The following is a 20,788-nucleotide window of genomic DNA, read 5'->3' as shown; positions in this document are numbered from 1 at the left end:
GGAGCCCACGGACCCTCAGGATTCAAGAGGACTTCATCTTCCAACTTAAAACGCGCCATGGGGCGTGTTTGCACAGTGGTGAAGGGAGGGAGTGGAGCCTGAGCTGACATGTGTGCAAAAACGTCTTGTGGTGCGTTTAAAGTTGTGGAATTAATTCCCTTTCAATCCTGAGGGCCCCTGGGGGCCAACTAGCCCACCAGATGCACCCAGTAAGTGCCACTGCGCTGCGTTGCAGAGGTGGTCCAGGCCACGCCCCTTTTTACACCTCTCTGCAATGTAGCTCTGTGGCGCCTACTGGAGATAACTGGTAGGCTAGTTGGCCCCCAGGGGCCCTCAGGATTGTTGGGGCTATATCTCTCAACTGAAAACGCACCAAGGGGCACGTTTGCACAGTGGTGAAGGGAGGTGGCGGGGACTGAGGTGCCATGTGTGCAAACATACCCTGTAGCACGTTTAAAGTTGGGGAATTAATTCTGTTTCAATCCTGAGGGACCCTGGGGGCCAACTAGCCCACCAGGTGTTTCCAGTACGCGATACTGCGCTGCGTTGCGGAGAGATGGTCCAGGTCATGCCCTTTTTTACACCGCTCTGCAACGCAGCCCTGTGGCGATTACTGGAGGTACCTGGTGGGCTTGTTGGATCCCAGGGACCCTCAGAATTGAAGGGGACTTTATCCACCAAATTAAAACGCGCCACGGGTCGTGTTTGCACACGTCACCTCAGGCCCCCCCCTTCACCACTGTGCAAACATGCCCGGTAGCACGTTTTAAGAGGTAGTTTTAATCCCCTGCCCTAACATGTACTAGGGACTTACAGGGGAGGTCATGCTAATCACAGGGTTACCCCAACGCATAGTGTTCCCTAGTGTATGTAGGTGTTTTCACTGTATTCTAATTGTCTTTTAGCATAGCACTGGTTCTAGGTTCGGTTAGTCAGAGTCAGTTACCACCAGTACCCGTCTGAAAAAGTTGTAGGCACAGGATGATTTTGCAACAAGGCCTCTTTCTGCTCATCTGTTAGGTATTTATGCACATGTTTTGATTCTTCCTGCACTTTTCTTCATCTTTGTGGACTTCTGTTGCCTCTTTCTGCATTTCTTTTGCTTCTTTCTGTCCATTTTTTCTTCTTTCTTCAGATGTCCAACCTCTGTAGGCATAGTTAGAAACTAGCATTTAAAAAACATTAGAAATTCACTGAAAAAACCATAGGTTTTAGAGAAAGTTATAGTTAGCAGGACATTTCACTCGTACAAAACCAGTGAAATTCCCCCGTTATAGTTAGCTCAGCTAACTATAACTCGGGCCCCTGCAATGCACTAATGATGACATCACATATTACATCCCTCATGACATGGTCAGTGACATCACTGATGACATCACTGATGACATCTCAAATGACATCACTGATGACATCACCAATGGCATCATCCATGTGATAAATTGATGCTTCTCACACCCTAATATAACATTTGATACTCCCACTCTAAATTACAGACTGCCATTCTCAAAACCATAGAAATGCCAACACCAATAACTACATACCCACTCACTGATTCTGAGGTTTACACACACACATCCACTCACTCATCTGTACTGTCACTCATACTTATGGTCACTCAGTACAGGACTAACATATGCACTCATACACCTATATAGACACTCGCACACCACCACTCATCCATAGAGGTACTCAGATACCTAGTCAGTCATGCAAATAATTAATCACACTTCCATTTACTCACCTACACAGTTATACACACACCAGTTCAATTACTCATACAAATACTAGCACATTCTTACGCTCTTATACAATCACTGATAAAAGCACACACTCATCCATACAGCCCCTCTCACAATCACACTCTCACGTATAGCCATTTATATACTCCAACACACATATATACTGCCTTTCACATATGTAGTTACTCAAACATGTACCACTGAGATATACATTCACTCACAAACACATCTATACACGCACTCTTGAAACCATGCACCCAGTGAATCACCCACTCACACATCTATGCACAGAGTCACACACACCCCAACCACACAAACACTCAGGAACCCATACAGATACTCAGAGAACCTATCCGTAACTCATATAGACACTCATGTAGCTATTCACAAACCCATGCAGACTCTTACACAACAACAGACAGACGGTTACAGACATTCACACAGTTTAGTCACTAATCCATGCATTCAGTAAGATACATTTAATCACTCACTTATAGTCAGTCACACACCTAGTAAATCCTCCATTCAGACACTTATACACCCACTCATTCTTCAATATGCCTTTCCCTATATATATTAAACATATTTAAACTTTACAGAAACACACAGTCACTGGATGATGTCATCAGTGATGTCATCAGTGATGTCATTTGCGATGTCATCAGTGATGTCATCAGTGATGTCAGTGACCATGTCATTAGTGATGTAATATGTGACGTTGCTCCAGCGCTGAATACCAGGAATCCCCTCACTACGTCACAAACCACAGATCTTCTTCAACAACCGCATTCATTCATTCATTCATTCATTCACCGGTGGGGCCCATAACACCAATCATTCACTCTACTCTTTAGATCAATGGTCCTCGAGAGGGGAGTTCCTTTCTCTATTCCATGCGCTGGAAAAATGGGAGGTGTTTTAATTAATTAATCTCCTGATGAGTAACAACAAATTCACCTATTCATCCCTACCTCACCAGGTTCTCAATATTCTCTAACCTAGCAGTTCCTCCCATGCTATCGGCCATGGGTCAGCTAGTTGCTGGAATAAGCGACACCTAATTCTTTAAACAATATACATTAATACACTTCCAATAATAACCCAACAAAGTTTAAATGAATTTGAAATGTATATCTAAATAATGCATAAGAAAAGCATTAAGCATTCAATAATTTGGTTCGCATATTTACCTAATCTGGCTAAATGGCGTCCTCTATGTCAAATTCAGATCGTTTGTCTCTATGCCCATAAAGCGATCAATCAGTTCGTAAATCAATTGGGCATCTGCTCAGTCCGTCAGAGTCTCTGGTAAGCAGCTGTCCAGCAGTGTCACCGTCCTCTCCGTCAGCATAACGTCAGGAAATCTAGTAAAGCACGACAAGAGGTTGGAGAGAGTACCTACCCTCTCTAGTCTACTTCTTTTATAGTAAAATCAACAACAAAATGTTACAATACATGTTTTAGAACAAATCCGATTGGTGGAACCAGGATCATTCTTCCTAGTTCTCATGCATTCAATGTTTCATTAGATGTAGTTCTCAATTTATCGGTAAATTTGAAACAGTTTCTAATCCATTCAGAATATGTTCATTCCCACACGGGCTTGTGTCCATGGTGTCATCAATTATAACAGTTCTTAGTTTAAGAAAGTTTATTGTTTGAGGATTGGCATTCCTCCCGGTGGGTCCTTCACAATTGCAGTCTGCCTGGGGTCAGGACGAGGTTATTGTTGCTCATCTTTTAGTGCAGGCGCACTTCACTTAGTGATTTCTGTATCTCGTCTGTCCGTCAAAATAGGGATGGCAGCCATTTTGTGGCCACTCCAGAAATGTCAACTTAAGCAAAGAGACACAAAACGTAATTAATACATGGAAATTACTATTAAAATGTTATTCCCTCACTAAACCCTTTATGTGTGTGTATTTATCTAGCAAAAGCAACACGCATTGCGATTTATACTCACAATTTAAAGCACAATTCACTAATCACATCACAAAAGCAACATATAACATGCAAATTCTAAATATCTGACATTAATATGCGTACGAAAATTAATTTACGTATCAATCAAGCCATGCAAATGCGATTCCCACGTGTATTCTCTAATTAGTGATATTGATTAATCAAACACGGCAAACCTTTAATACTCTTAATATTAATCAATTATTCATTTTAATTAAAACACGACAAAATGGAGGAGGTATACGATTCTTATGGAAAACCTTGCTCCAGCAATCCCCCCTTTGGTGACTTCTTACTCATAGCTCAAAATTCGGTTTCTTCACATTCATCTCTTTTTGCCTTTTTATACATACTGTCCTTCCACTCATCTAAAGCTATCTCTTCAAAATCCTTTTCTGGATCTTTCCTTTTTCTCCTAAGTTTTTCGCTTTTTATTTTATTATTTGTTTTCCTTTTCCTGCAACACATACACCCTAATCTTATCACTAATACTGCAACTATCACACATGTTAATGGAAACATAATTTTACCTATAATAGTACTACCTATTTTAGCTAAGAAATTTTTAATAGCATCTATTTTCTTTCCCATTCTTGTCCATACATCTTCAACCTCCAGTGGTACAAGTTCATCATGCAATTCAGTAATATTTTTAATGTAAATCTTTAGATCTTTACTTTCGCCTGGAATGTAAGTGCACAATGTTGAACTTTCAGCATTCCACAGACTCCACCCTCTTTTGCCAAGAGAATGTCATGGGCAAGTCTATTTTGCATTACCATAGCACGCATGGCAACCATTTCAGTATTAACCAATAAGAATCCATGAGCAGTGCTTGTTGACAAGCGATCCACTACTGTAGATCATTTTCTAATTTCATTTGCATTCAGAGTAATTCCCACTGCCGGTATCAATGCATAAAAGTTGTCACCCACAATTTCTGCCCAAAATTCTCTCTTTCTACGCACTAAATGACTATTTAAACTATTTACACCCTCTTTTCTGTCCATGTGAAAGATTTTCGGAAATACCAGGCCTACATAACATGTGCCATACCAATGGTCTGGCAAACGATAATATGCCCTGTTCCCACAGATAACATATATTCCAGGAAATACTAGATCTCTTCCACCTTTAAATCCCCATCCACCCATGATTCGGTATGTATCATGGCACTCACTATTACCTACAAAAAGATTATCATCTGCAGTTTGATTCCTTCTTATACAAAATATTCCTTTCTGAGGCCTATCTAAAGCTATTGTTGGTGTTGACTCTCCTTTTATCACATGTTTTTCCATTTCTATGTCCCAAGCTGTTTTCTCAACCTTTCCTTCTGATGCCTTTTTGTGCATCTTTTGCCTTCTTTCCTCAACAATATTCAAAAATGTCTTTTCTTCTTTTTGCAAACTGCATGTCAAATTATATTTAAACACAGCTTCTAATGTTAGTTTGCTAGTCTCTAGGAAAAATTCACCTAAAACTTTAGCAGGACTTACCTTATTTAACTTGTTATTAGCAGGCACTAATGCAAAAATGTTATCTACATCTGAAAAATAATACTCCAATTTCCCTAACTCATAAAATAAGCTAGCTATTACACTACATGTTATTCCATAAGTAGCTGGAAGGTGATGATAAGTCACTCCCTCTGCCACAGAAGCAGGTAACTGCATGCAGACGTAGCAGTCCCTTACGTCCATAGTCTTTATTATTCATACAATAATTTTGAAAATACATTATTAGAAAATTTGTTAATAGACCGATCTTTAAGGCAAATGAATGTTTGTTTCTACAGTCGGTACTACCTTCGAAATTTTACCTATGCTAGTTTTGTTTTGACCATGTCCTTCTATTGCATCTATTGTGACTTTAAATGATATTACAAGAGCTAGGATGCTCCACAAAAGCATTAATAATCCTGTACAACAGCAACATGTTTTACACCATCCTTTCATGAATGTACATCTACTTTTACTACCATTTGTGTTAGCCATTATTAAAATAGACTGTGTCTTTTGACTTAGCCTCTTCTACTTTGTAACCAGTTTCTAACCCAGAGCTTCTAAGCTTCTACTTAGTTTCACAAGTTTTCTACTTCTTCTCTTTATTTTTTTGTTTTCCACATCAACAGCTTCTTTTCTTTATTCGGTTTGGCATCTCATCGTCCTTTGCCTCCTTCTCCCAATCACGATACAGAATTTCCTGAATCTCCGCTTCTTCTTCTTCTCCAATGTCGGACAAGAGAACTCTCAGGATTTCTGATTCTTCTTCTTCTTTAACCAATTTCAGTAAAGCCTCCTCTGGATTTCCTTGACTGTCTGCCTCTTGGGGTTCTTCAGGCAGGGCCACGTATGTTCATTCCGGCAACTTATACTTCTGGTTAGGTTTTCTTGTCCTTCCGGACTCTTTGGTTCACTGACCAATTTCACAATCTCATTATAGAAATGCAGTCCTCTGTCTGATTCAAGGGTCACTGGGAACCCGAACCTGGGGATGAATTCTCTATATAGCAGCTTTGCTACTGTCAATCCATCATTTCTCCTTGTTGGGTATGCTTCTACCCACCTGGAGAATAGGCAGACTATGACCAGAACGTACCTCAATCTGTTACATGTTGGCATCTCAATGAAATCTATCTGCATTCTGGTAAACGGCCCTCTTTCTCGGCCTATGGTTCCTAGGCTCACCACTGTCTTTCTCCCAGGATTGTATTGCTGACAAATAAGACATCTCTGACACAGGCTCTCTGATATAATTCTGAATTTGGGATTGTACCAGGTCTGTTTAAACGACCTGATCATAGCATCTCTCCCTATGTGTCCCAGGCCATGATACATCCGTGCCATGGTAGACAACATGCTATCAGGCATGACTGGTCTTCCATCTTGATAGACCCACACATGATCCTTTTCCCTTGGTGCACATCCTGCTTTTACCCACTGCCTTGTTTCCTCATCTCCTACTTCTTCCTGCAATTGTCTCACTTCTTCCCATGTCCCTACAACGTTAGTAAACATAAAGGAATAGGAAGTCATTTCTTTCTACTTTGCCCGATTGACTGAATATTGATTTCTGGCACAGTACTGTGCCATGTCGTTGGCATAACGGTTGCCGACAGTAACATAATCCTCCCCTTGGTTATGGGCAGCACATTTCACCACAGCCTATTGTTTAGGCAGCTGTATCGCCTCAATAAACTTTCCAACCACTTCAGCATTCTTTATAGGAGTTCCACTTGAGGTTAGGAAACCTCTTTGTAGCCACAACTGGCCAAAATCGTGGACAACTCCGAAGCCATACTGGCTGTCAGTTATCACAGTCACTCTCACACCTTTCCCAACTTTGCATGCACGAGTCAGAGCCACTAATTCTGCTACTTGAGCAGATTTTACTCCTTTTAGATAGGATGCTTCCATCACTGCTGAAACTGTGCACACTGCATATGCTGCACTCAACACTCCTTCTTCTGTTCTCAAACATGACCCATCAACAAACATTACGTTATCATTGTCTGCCAAAGGTACAACTTTTATGTCTGGTCTCGGTTTCGTACAATACTCAAGCACATCCAAACAATCATGATCTGCTTCATCTCTCACTTCTACATTCTCACCATCTGGTAAGAACTTTGCTGGATTCACATTCACACATCTTGCAAGGCTCACATTCGTTGCACCTAATATGACTTTCTCATACTTAGTCAGCCGACTATGTGTCATATACTGAGTACGACTCCTTGTTAAAAGAATCGCCACATCATGAGGTACAAACACTTTCAAAGGATATCCCATCACGATTCCTTCACTCTGCTCCAAACTTCGACATGTTGCAGCTACTGCTTTCAGACAACCAGGTAAGCCTACGGCTACTGGATCAAGCATTGATGAATAATATGCAATTGGTCTCCTCAATCTTCCATGCTTCTGGATTAACACAGAAAGTGCACATCCATTTCTTTCACTGCAATACAACTCAAATTCTTTTTCATAATCAGGCATACCCAATGCTGGGGCTTCACACAATCCATCTTTCAATCGTTTGAATGCTGCTAATTCTTCTTTGTTCAATTCAAGGGGATCTTTTACATCACTCCTTGCTAGCCGTACCAGAGGTTTTGCAATCAGCGAAAAGTTGCTGATCCACTGGCAGCAGTAACCTACCATTCCCAGAAACATTCTCACTTCTCTTTGAGCCATGGGGGCTCTCATTCCTTTTATGATTCTGATTCTGTCTATTGTTATTTTCCTCAATCCCTTTTCAATGTTATGTCCTAAATACTGTACTTCCTTCTAACAATACTGCAGTTTAGCTGGAGACACTTTTAGTCCTCCATCTGCCAGGTGATTTAGTAAAGCTATAGTGTCCACTTCACAAGCTTCACGAGTTTTCGACGCCACAAGGAGGTCGTCGATGTACTGCACTAATACTGAATTCTCGGGCATTTGCAGACTTTCCAATGACTTTTTTAACAATTGATTAAATATTGAGGGGCTTTCTGTATACCCCTGTGGGATTCGGCACCATGCCAAAATACGGTCTCCAAACCGAAATGCAAAAATCTGCTGACTGTCGTGATGCAATGGGATGGAAAAGAACGCATGGCATAAATCAATTACTGTATACCATTCTGCATCATGGGGAATCTGATACAAAATCACTGATGGATTTGGTACAATGGGACAGCATGGTACAACGATTTTGTTTACCTTTCTCAGGTCTTGCACTATTCTGAATTTCCCATTTGACTTTTTCAGGCCCATTATGGGTGAGTTACATGGACTGCTCATTATCTCTCTCAGAATTCCTTGCTTGATCATTTTCTCAATTATTGGAGTTACTCCTTCAATTATCTCAGGTGTCAATCTATACTGAGGAATGTTCGGATAACTTACTCCATCTTTCACAGTAATTTTTACTGGGTCTACGTTTCTCATTAGCCCTACATCTTCTCCGGTGAAATCCCAAACCTCTGCTTTTACAGACAGTTTCAATTCTTTAGGCAGTATATCTGGATTAAATACTTCATATGTTCCAATATTCTCACATTCTCTGTTATCTATGGTCATTTTATACAATACAGCCTCATCTGGTGTTTCAAAAGCTATTCCATCTGGAGTACAAAATATAGTGCAATTCATCTTGCACAACAGGTCCCTACCTAGCAAGTTCACAGGACTAGTGTCACACACTACAAATCGGTGCATTTCAGAAACTTTTCCTATACTAACCTTTACGGGTTCTGTAAGGTATGTCTTTAACTGTTGGTTAGATACACCAACTACTTGGATTGTTTCATCCGAAAGAGGAAGATTCTTAACATTAGCTGATCTAACTGTAGATCGAGTAGCCCCAGTGTCCACTAGGAAAATAATGTTATCATTATTAATCTTCCCATCTACAAATGGTCCTGTCTGGTCTACTTCTAGAGTTGCGCCAAGTATGCACTCTTCTTCCTCCCTTCGGCACCGTCAATAATCCATTTCTGAATCACTCTCATCATGTTGCAGCCAATACTGCGAAACAGTGCGAGCGCGTGATGGTTTATTTACCTGTTCTTCATTGTAGAATCCCGATTCCTTACTATACTTCTGTGTGTTTCTGCTCTGTGGAAAAGGCGGCTTTGGCACCTGATTCTGGGAGGTAACCACCTGCTGCTGTTGCTGCAGTTGACCACCTATCTCTTTCTGCACCTGTGGATTCAACGATCGATTTTCATTATTAATATTTGGAGGGTTCTTACACTCGGATTTCCAATGCCCCAACTCACCGCAATTGTGACATGGGAATTTCTTTTTGGCTTCTTCTATATCACCTTTCCCTGTACCAAATCTTGGTCTTATTCCTGGATTGTTTGCTTGTTCTACCAACTGAGCTTCCTGTCGTTCCGCTACCTTTACCTGTGCCCACATTGCCTTTTCTTTCAGTTTTCGCTGTTTTGCCTCAATCTCATCGCTGAAATATTTTGCATGTCTCAAAACTTCATCTATTTTCTTATTTTGCCAATCAACTGTATGCTGCTTTATCATATCACCAATTTCTGGGCGTAAACCATATACAAACCTGTATACGAAAAGACTCAAATCCTTATCACTCAGGTTCTCATCTCCACTGAACTGTTTAAAAGCCTGAATTAGCCTCTCATAATATGCATGTACTGACTCCTTGCTTTCCTGTTGGGTTCTGTCAATTTTTACCCAATTAGTCTCTTTCGGGGGTACCTTATTTTTCAAAAATGCCATAACCTGCTCATATTTCTTCATTACTTCAGGGTCGGGAGCTCCCGTCTTTGGATCCCTTGGATACTCCTGAGTGGGCCAATTTATCATCAGCTTGCACTCTGTCCACAAATCTGCAGGTACTATTATGTCGAATAGACTATTCAAATCTATCCATAATACCTTTGCCAATTTCACAAATCTGTCTACCTGCCGGTACCACTCAACGGGCTTTTCGCGTAGTCGAGGGAAATCATTTGTGAAAGACAAAATGTCCTGTCTTGTCCATGGAACATGTACATACCCTCCTCCTGGAATCTCTCTCATAGGGTATTCTGTTGTTACCTTTTCTTTTTCTCTAACGGGAAATGCTGAAACTGTCTTTTCCGTGACATTATCACGTCTTCTACACTACTTACTTCTCCATCTGTCCACATCTCCCCACTTTCTCAATAAACCGATTATGTCCTTTATTTGACCTATCCTTCCTGTAGTATTCATGTTCTCTATATCCTTCTCAGTGAAATCAACTCGATAAGATTTTTGCAGTGCTTTTATTTTGTCAAAATCTATTCCCATTTCGTTTGCAATTTCCTCCAATCTTTCATGCAAATGTTTTGCCCTCCACGTTGCACTCTTGCAGAGAAACAACAATTCTTCATTCTGATAGTTTTTCAATTTTTCAGTAGGGATAGTTCCTACTATTAGTTCTTCTAATGCCATTCGTAATTTGGCCACATCTATCGATTGAGATTCTTGATCCTTTTTCTGTAGCTCTCTGAGCCATTCGCTTAATTCTTCTACAGAAGGCCCTACTGGATTATTTGCATTAATTTGTTCTGGAGACCTCTGCGGTTCCAATAATGGTTCCCCTGTCAATCTACTCTTTCAAGCATAAATCTGATTTACAAATGGATTATTTGAAACATTCGGTTCAAACATATTTATTGCCGGTCCCCACGGATTGTCAATTTGACTCCGTTCAGCGTTTTCAATTGGATTTTGGCTTCTGTATGGTACTGTCAAACAATGTTCAGTGTCTTTTTGCTTCTCAAATATGGGCATTATAGGACCTATCATTACTGGAACTGTTATAGCTTCTAGATTTTTGGTCAATTCTTTTATTTTCTCAGTTAATTCTAGGGTAGTTTTTGCCAGTTCTACTGAATTTTCACCATTCACCCTACTTTCTGTCTGTTTTTCTATCTCTCTTGCAGAGTTATTTTTCCCTAATTCTGGTGACATAGTCTCTGTTTTAATTATTCGTAATGTTTCTCTCATTGGGGCACTTGGTGATAATGCCTCTGGTTCTGGGCGATATGGTGGTGGGTTTTTGAAAAACACCTCATCAAGAACATCATCTTCTGATTCATTCACTTCATACCCACTCAAATCCACATTACGCCTTTTCTCAGTGCGCTTTCTCTCTTCATTCTCTCCTACCATTCTCACAGGATACATTCCCTCAGTCATACTTGCATTCCGCCACCGTTTCATCCTGTCGTCATGTGTCTCATGTCCGTATGATCTACCAAACATGTATCAATAGCCCCTACCACTTCTCTGCTTTTCTCGTTCATGCATTTCGTCTTCCCATTCCGTCAATGCCTCAAACTGTGTCGGTCTAGGTCTTGGTTCTAAGTCCATCATTTTATCTCTGAGATTCCAAATTAAAGAAACCATGTTCTGGAAACGCCAGGACTCCATCGTCCTTGGTGTATTTTACCCAATTATCCGACCAAATACAAGTATGATACCCATATTTCGCAATCATTGTAGCTGCAGGTGTTTTCGGTGGAGGAAGTAACTGTCCTTCCCTAGTCTCAACTACTTTATCTTTCTTAAACCACCTTTTAATTTTCTCAAACCACGATTTCTTCTTTTCTGGTGGTTGGTAATACATTTTCTCGATTTTCGTGTACCGTTTAGGCTCCTTACAATGGTACCGCTATTCTGTCCACTCACAGCGCGACTCTTGCTAACGCACCAATCAGGAGCATTTACGCCACTATCACAATTCTCCAATCTCAGCGCGACTCACACTAACGCACCAATCAGGGAGCGTTTATGTCACTCTGTATTCCTCCACTCCTAGTGCGGCTTTACACTAACGCACCAATCCAGAGCGTTTTACGCCTCCAACCTACTGTCCAATCCCAGCGCGGTCGTTCTGACGTCAGCAGCCACTGCGGCAGCTCTGCTCTGCTCTTGTCTACCCCTCCTTTACAAGACCGCTCTGTGAACTCTTACTGTAACTTTTTCAATTCTGTTAGTTACAACACTAAAACATCTCCATTGTCTGCTCCACTAACCAAAGAATAGCAAAAACCTTTCTCACAAGAATTCCATCTTTCCCGAGAGCAGAGCTTACCTCTGCCCTACTACGGAATTGTTACTTCCGTTGATAAAGTAGCACATCGCTCTACTTCACCCTTCTAGCAAGCATTAGCTAATTGTTTCTCTGGTATTTTAGAAATAACCTAGAGTTTCGCAATCAACCCGAATGCCTTTACATTCACACTCGTCCATACCAGAAAATGTAGTACATACGCACAGAATCCTGTCTTTCCCGAGAACAGCAATCAGTCTGTCCTACTACAGAATTATGACACTCGTTAACAAAGCAGCGCTTCCCTCTACTTTGTCCTTCTAACAAGCTCAGAGAACATCTGCTACCTTTTCAGTGATAAGCGTTATCGGTTTGCCAATTGGTTTCCTGGTACTTAAAGACCAAAATTTCACAGGTAACCTTCGCTATCATACACACTTCTCTCACACAGAAATTGTCTCTAATGGCAACACACGACGATGTCGCCGAATCGAACCCAGACAATGCGCCGTGCAACTTCACTTGTCACACGTTTCCCCTGTGTACCTACAGGGCTACAACAATTCCGTCTTTCCCGAGAGCAGCGCTTACCTCTGCTCTACTACGGAACTGTTACAAACTTCCGACTTCCTACATCCCAGAAGCCGTGACAACAACATACAACTCAACACAACTCAACATAAAGTGTTAGTACATAAACCAATACCAATCAACAATCAATAAGCTATTTACAAGCATTCGTCCCTAAACCCAAAACAATAGCTAACCATCATTCTGCTACCAGTAAAACTGCTCCAGCACTGAATACCAAGAATCCCCTCACTACGTCACAAACCACAGATCTTCTTCAACAACTGCATTCATTCATCATTCATTCACCAGTGGGGCCCATAACACCAATCATTCACTCTACTCTTTAGATCAATGGTCCTCGAGAGGGGAATTCCTTTCTCTATTCCATGCGCAGGAAAAATGGGAGGTGTTTTAATTAATTAATCTCCTGATGAGTAACAACAAATTCACCTATTCATCCCTACCTCACCAGGGTCTCAATATTCTCTAACCTAGCAGTTCCTCCCATGCTATCGGCCATGGGTCAGCTAGTTGCTGGGATAAGCAACACCTAATTCTTTAAACAGTATACATTAATACACTTCCAATAATAACCCAACAAAGTTTAAATGAATTTGAAATGTTTATCTAAATAATGCATAAGAAAAGCATTAAGCATTCAATAATTTGGTTCGCATATTTACCTAATCTGGCTAAATGGCGTCCTCTATGTCAAATTCAGATCTTTTGTCTCTATGCCCATAAAGCGATCAATCAGTTCGTAAATCAATTGGGCATCTGCTCAGTCCGTCAGAGTCTCTGGTAAGCAGCTGTCCAGCAGTGTCACCGTCCTCTCCGTCAGCATAACGTCAGGAAATCTAGTAAAGCACGACAAGAGGTTGGAGAGAGTACCTACCCTCTCTAGTCTACTTCTTTTATAGTAAAATCAACAACAAAATGTTACAATACATGTTTTAGAACAAATCCGATTGGTGGAACCAGGATCATTCTTCCTAGTTCTCATGCATTCAATGTTTCATTAGATGTAGTTCTCAATTTATTGGTAAAATTGAAACAGTTTCTAATCCATTCAGACTATGTTCATTCCCACACGGGTTTGTGTCCATGGTGTCATCAATTATAACAGTTCTCAGTTTAAGAAAGTTCATTGTTTGAGGATTGGCATTCCTCCCGGTGCGTCCTTCACAATTGCAGTCTGCCTGGGGTCAGGACGAGGTTATTGTTGCTCATCTTTTAGAGCAGGCGCACTACACTTAGTGATTTCTGTATCTCGTCTGTCTGTCAAAATAGGGATGCCAGCAATTTTGTGGCCACTCCAGAAAGGTCACCTTAAGCAAAGAGACACAAAACGTAATTAATACATGGAAATGACTATTAAAATGTTATTCCCTCACTAAACCCTTTATGTGTGTGTATTTATCTAGCAAAAGCAACACTCATTGCGATTTATACTCACAATTTAAAGCACAATTCACTAATGACATCACAAAAGCAACATATAACATGCAAATTCTAAATATATGACATTAATATGCGTACGAAAATTAATTTACGTATCAATCAAGCCATGCAAATGAGATTCCCACGTGTATTCTCTAATTAGTGATATTGATTAATCAAACACGGCAAACCTTTAATACTATTAATATTAATCAATTATTCATTTTAATTAAAACACGACAAAATGGAGGAGGTATACGATTCTTAGAGAAAACCTCGCTCCAGCAACGTCATCAGCAGTGCATTGCGGGGCCCGAGTTATAGTTAGCTGAACTAACTATAACGGGGGAATTTCCCTGGTTTTGTATGGGTGAAATGTCCTGCTAACTATAACTTTCTCTAAAACCTATGGTTTTTTCAGTGAATTTCTAAAAAAGTTTAAATGCTAATTTCTAACTATAACATGCCTTAAACCTTTGGTTTTTTCAGTGAATATATATATATATATGTATATATATATATATATATATATGTATATATTATCTACTGGCGGTCGCCAGTAGATAGTTATAGTTAGGATCGTGTTTTCATAGGAAATCCGCAACATTCTATTTGGAATAACTTAAGCGCCGATTGACGAATCCTCGTGAAATTTTCAAAATAGGTGGGGCGCTCCGCTCTGCTCCTTCCCTGAAAGTCTCAGGGGGATTCGTCAAGCAGGGGCTGAGAAAAAGGGGGGGGTCCCAAAACGTGTTTTCCCCATGCATTTTTCCATAGGACCTTTAGTCCAAGCTACAACCCGAACGGCTGAACAGAATTACTTGAAATTTGGCAGAGAGGTAGTCCTCAGGTCAGGGATGTGCCTTTTGCAGGTCTGGTGTAAATCTGTTCAGTATTTCCTGAGAAAATAGCATTTAAAAGCATATATATATCTATAAGCGCGCACCGTGCGCGTACGGTAAAACTTACCGTACGCGCACGCTGCCGTGCGCACGCGCGATTCTGATTGGTTGTTAGATCTTAGTAAACATTCGAATCGGTCAAAACCAGGAAGTTTCGGCCGCCATTTTGTCTCTCACAGTCTGAGGGGGTGAAAAACAAAGGTGAAGAACGTGAAAAGGGGGCAGAATGGACAGTTCCTGACCCCCTAGCCTTCGTCAGGGGTTCCCAGAAGGACCCCCAAGGGCCCAAATTTCCTTGAATTTTTTTGCAAAAAATCGCGGAGTACGCGTAGCGTGCGCGTACGGTAGAAACGGAAAAATTCTGCGAACTGCGTAAAGTGGGCGCGTACGGTACGCGAAGCGCACCGTGCGCGTACGGTACGCGCCCAGTGAAAAACCTTAAAAAAAAAAAATAAATACATAACTTAACATTTAAAAAAATGTACTAATTTACTGAAAAAACCATAGGTTTCACACACGTTATAGTTAGGAATTAGCATTTAAAAAACCTTGCAAATTCACTTAAAAAACCATAGGTTTCACACATGTGATAGTTAGCTGGACATTTCACTCGTGAAAAACCATTGAAATCCTCCCGTTATAGTTAGTGCAGGCAACTATAACTCACGCGGCCGCAATCCTCTGCTGATGACGTCAGATATTACATCACTGATGACATATGTGTCTTTCTGAAAAAAAAATATTTGTAATATCTGTATAGCTAAAAATTAATGGAAGAAGACATGGGTAAATAAGTGTCTAAATACAGTGATGTAATATCTGACGTCATCAGCAGAGGATTGCGGTCGCGTGAGTTATAGTTGCCTGCACTAACTATAACGGGGGAATTTCAATGGTTTTTCACGAGTGAAATGTCCAGCTAACTATAACATGTGTGAAACCTATGGTTTTTTAAGTGAATATATATATATATATATATATATATATATATATTCAAGTTCCCAATTGCCCAAGCATAGGATGCACTTGTCCAACAGCAATAATATCAGGCTGCAGCACAAACGCAAACTCAGTGTTCAATCAATAATGCCTGACGCGTTTCAGACTTCCATCGTCCTTGTTCACAGGCAGAGTTCTCGCTAAAAAATGAAGCCAAACCACTGATTAGTAACACCTCTGTATTTATTGCCCCAGTGGGCCTCCTGATAAAGCACTATGCATTCTGGGATCGGTGGTTCAAAAATCGTTTCACAGTTCATAGTTTATACTGCTTACAATTCAAAATATCCAGTGCGATGCCTCTCACATATTTGATATAATCCAGCCATTAGTGGCCTATCACTGAACTGTTGTTTGCGTGCAAATTCAATCTTACGCCATGCTGCTGGTCCGGAAAGAGCCTCGTACTCACAAGGCAGCCGGCCCGCTGTTCAATCAAGTGATGGTGCAACCTCACGGCTGGACTGCCGTGTATAAATTCAAGTTCCCAATTGCCCAAGCATAGGATGCACTAGTCCAACAGCAATAATATCAGGCTGCAGCACAAACGCAAACTCAGTGTTCTATCAATAATGCCTGACGCGTTTCAGACTTCCATCGTCCTTGTTCACAGGCAGAGTTCTCGCTAAAAAATGAAGCCAAACCACTGATTAGTAACACCTCTGTATTTATTGCCCCAGTGGGCCTCCTGATAAAGCACTATGCATTCTAGGATCGGAGGTTCAAAAATCGTTTCACAGTTCATAGTAAATACTGCTTACAATTCAAAATATCCAGTGCAATGCCTCTCACATATTTGAAATAATCCAGCCATTAGTGGGCTAACACTAAACTGTTGTTTGCGTGCAAATTCAATCTTACGCCATGCTGCTGGTCCGGAAAGAGCCTCGTACTCACAAGGCAGCCGGCCCGCTGTTCAATCAAGCGATGGTGCAACCTCACGGCTGGACTGCCGTGTATAAATTCAAGTTCCCAATTTCCCAAGCATAGGATGCACTAGTCCAACAGCAATAATATCAGGCTGCAGCACAAACGCAAACTCAGTGTTCAATCAATAATGCCTGACGCGTTTCAGACTTCCATCGTCCTTGTTCACAGGCAGAGTTCTCGCTAAAAAATGAAGCCAAACCACTGATTAGTAACACCTCTGTATTTATTGCCCCAGTGGGCCTGATATTATTGCTGTTGGACGAGTGCATCCTATGCTTGGGCAATTGTGAACTTGGATTTATACACGGCAGTCCAGCCGTGAGGTTGCACCATCGCTTGATTGAACAGCGGGCCGGCTGCCTTGTGAGTACGAGGCTCTTTCCAGACCAGCAGCATGGCGTAAGATTGAATTTGCACGCAAACAACAGTTCAGTGTTAGCCCACTAATGGCTGGATTATTTCCAATATGTGAGAGGCATCGCACTGGATATTTTGATTTGTAAGCAGTATTTACTATGAACTGTGAAACGATTTTTGAACCACCGATCCCAGAATGCATAGTGCTTTATCAGGAGGCCCTCTGGGGCAATAAATACAGAGGTGTTACTAATCAGTGGTTTGGCTTCATTTTTTAGCCAGAACTCTGCCTGTGAACAAGGACGATGGAAGTCTGAAACGCGTCAGGCATTATTGATTGAACACTGAGTTTGCATTTGTGCTGCAGCCTGATATTATTGCTGTTGGACGAGTGCATCCTATGCTTGGGTAATTGGGAACTTGAATTTATACACGGCAGTCCAGCCGTGAGGTTGCACCATCGCTTGATTGAACTGTGGGCCTGCTGCCTTGTGAGTACGAGGCTCTTTCCGGACCAGCAGCATGGCGTAAGATTGAATTTGCACGCAAACAACAGTTCAGTGTTAGCCCACTAATGGCTGGATTATTTCAAATATGTGAGAGGCATCTCACTGGATATTTTGAATTGTAAGCAGTATTTACTATGAACTGTGAAACGATTTTTGAACCACCGATTTCAGAATGCATAGTGCTTTATCAGGAGGCCCACTGGGGCAATAAATACAGAGGTGTTACTAATCAGTGGTTTGGCTTCATTTTTTAGCGAGAACTCTGCCTGTGAACAAGGACGATGGAAGTCTGAAACGCGTCAGGCATTATTGATTGAACACTGAGTTTGCGTTTGTGCTGCAGCCTGATATTATTGCTGTTGGACGAGTGCATCCTATGCTTGGGCAATTGGGAACTTGAATTTATACACAGCAGTCCAGCTGTGAGGTTGCACCATCACTTGATTGAACAGCGGGCCGGTTGCCTTGTGAGTACGAGGCTCTTTCCGGTCCAGCAGCATGGCGTAAGATTGAATTTGCACGCAAACAACAGTTCAGTGTTAGCCCACTAATGGCTGGATTATTTCAAATATGTGAGAGGCATCGCACTGGATATTTTGAATTGTAAGCAGTATTTACTATGAACTGTGAAACGATTTTTGAACCACCGATCCCAGAATGCATTGTGCTTTATCAGGAGGCCCACTGGGGCAATAAATACAGAGGTGTTACTAATCAGTGGTTTGGCTTCATTTTTTAGCGAGAACTCTGCCTGTGAACAAGGACGATGGAAGTCTGAAACGCATCAGGCATTATTGATTGAACACTGAGTTTGCGGTTGTGCTGCAGCCTGATATTATTGCTGTTGGACGAGTGCATCCTATGCTTGGGTAATTGGGAACTTGAATTTATACACGGCAGTCCAGCCGTGAGGTTGCACCATCGCTTTATTGAACTGTGGGCCGGCTGCCTTGTGAGTACGAGGCTCTTTCCGGACCAGCAGCATGGCGTAAGATTGTATTTGCACGCAAACAACAGTTCAGTGTTAGCCCACTAATGGCTGGATTATTTCAAATATGTGAGAGGCATCTCACTGGATATTTTGAATTGTAAGCAGTATTTACTATGAACTGTGAAACGATTTTTGAACCACCGATTTCAGAATGCATAGTGCTTTATCAGGAGGCCCACTGGGGCAATAAATACAGAGGTGTTACTAATCAGTGGTTTGGCTTCATTTTTTAGCGAGAACTCTGCCTGTGAACAAGGACGATGGAAGTCTGAAACGCGTCAGGCATTATTGATTGAACACTGAGTTTGCGTTTGTGCTGCAGCCTGATATTATTGCTGTTGGACGAGTGCATCCTATGCTTGGGCAATTGGGAACTTGAATTTATACACGGCAGTCCAGCCGTGAGGTTGCACCATCACTTGATTGAACAGCGGGCCGGTTGCCTTGTGAGTACGAGGCTCTTTCCGGTCCAGCAGCATGGCGTAAGATTGAATTTGCACGCAAACAACAGTTCAGTGTTAGCCCACTAATGGCTGGATTATTTCAAATATGTGAGAGGCATCGCACTGGATATTTTGAATTGTAAGCAGTATTTACTATGAACTGTGAAACGATTTTTGAACCACCGATCCCAGAATGCATTGTGCTTTATCAGGAGGCCCACTGGGGCAATAAATACAGAGGTGTTACTAATCAGTGGTTTGGCTTCATTTTTTAGCGAGAACTCTGCCTGTGAACAAGGACGATGGAAGTCTGAAACGCATCAGGCATTATTGATTGAACACTGAGTTTGCGTTTGTGCTGCAGCCTGATATTATTGCTGTTGGACGAGTGCATCCTATGCTTGGGTAATTGGGAACTTGAATTTATACACGGCAGTCCAGCCGTGAGGTTGCACCATCGCTTTATTGAACTGTGGGCCGGCTGCCTTGTGAGTACGAGGCTCTTTCCGGACCAGCAGCATGGCGTAAGATTGAATTTGCACGCAAACAACAGTTCAGTGTTAGCCCACTAATGGCTGTATTATTTCAAATATGTGAGAGGCATCTCACTGGATATTTTGAATTGTAAGCAGTATTTACTATGAACTGTGAAACGATTTTTGAACCACCGATCCCAGAATGCATAGTGCTTCATCAGGAGGCCCACTGGGGCAATAAATACAGAGGTGTTACTAATCAGTGGTTTGGCTTAATTTTTTAGCGAGACCTCTGCCTGTGAACAAGGACGATGGAAGTCTGAAACGCGTCAGGCATTATTGATTGAACACTGAGTTTGCGTTTGTGCTGCAGCCTGATATTATTTCTGTTGGACGAGTGCATCCTATGCTTGGGATATTGGGAACTTGAATTTATACACGGCAGTCCAGCCGTGAGGTTGCACCATCGCTTGATTGAACAGCGGGCCGGCTGCCTTGTGAGTACGAGGCTCTTTCCGGACCAGCATCATGGCGTAAGATTGAATTTGCACGCAAACAACAGTTTAGTGTTAGCCCACTAATGGCTGGATTATTTGAAATATGTGAGAGGCATCGCACTGGATATTTTGAATTGTAAGCAGTATTTACTATGAACTGTGAAACGATTTTTGAACCACCGATCCCAGAATGCATAGTTCTATATCAGGAGGCCCACTTGGGCAATAAATACAGAGGTGTTACTAATCAGTGGTTTGGCTTCATTTTTTAGTGAGAACTCTGCCTGTGAACAAGGACGATGGAAGTCTGAAACGCGTCAGGCATTATTGATTGAACACTGAGTTTGCGTTTGTGCTGCAGCCTGATATTATTGCTGTTGGACGAGTGCATCCTATGCTTGGGCAATTGGGAACTTGAATTTA

Source organism: Triturus cristatus, chromosome 5_1 (genome assembly GCF_964204655.1).
Source record: "Triturus cristatus chromosome 5_1, aTriCri1.1, whole genome shotgun sequence".
NCBI classification, from domain to species: Eukaryota; Metazoa; Chordata; class Amphibia; order Caudata; family Salamandridae; genus Triturus; species Triturus cristatus.
The sequence above is the reverse complement of the archived record's forward strand: the minus strand, read 5'-3'. Positions refer to the sequence as shown.